Below are 250 nucleotides of genomic sequence, written 5' to 3'. Positions count from 1 at the left end.
GTATACAACATTTGGTAAGTCAGAAACATGGGTCAATTGAACCAAATTCATTACCCAGTCTTTTTCAAGTATTTGTCAGTTAACCAACCTGATAACTGATAATGAGTCCTTTTTCCCCTGTAGATTAATCATGACTTCAGTGTTGGAATGCACTGCTGGCTTGCCCTGATGGCAGGGCCCACCGTGCCTTTGTCCCTAACGGGGGTAGGGTGTCCACTCATGTCAGCATTACTCGAACAGCCATCTCTCT

Source organism: Seriola dumerili, unplaced genomic scaffold (assembly GCF_002260705.1).
Source record: "Seriola dumerili isolate Sdu_G_001 unplaced genomic scaffold, Sdu_1.0 BDQW01003448.1, whole genome shotgun sequence".
Classification (NCBI taxonomy): Eukaryota; Metazoa; Chordata; class Actinopteri; order Carangiformes; family Carangidae; genus Seriola; species Seriola dumerili.
Note: the sequence above shows the minus strand (reverse complement) of the source record.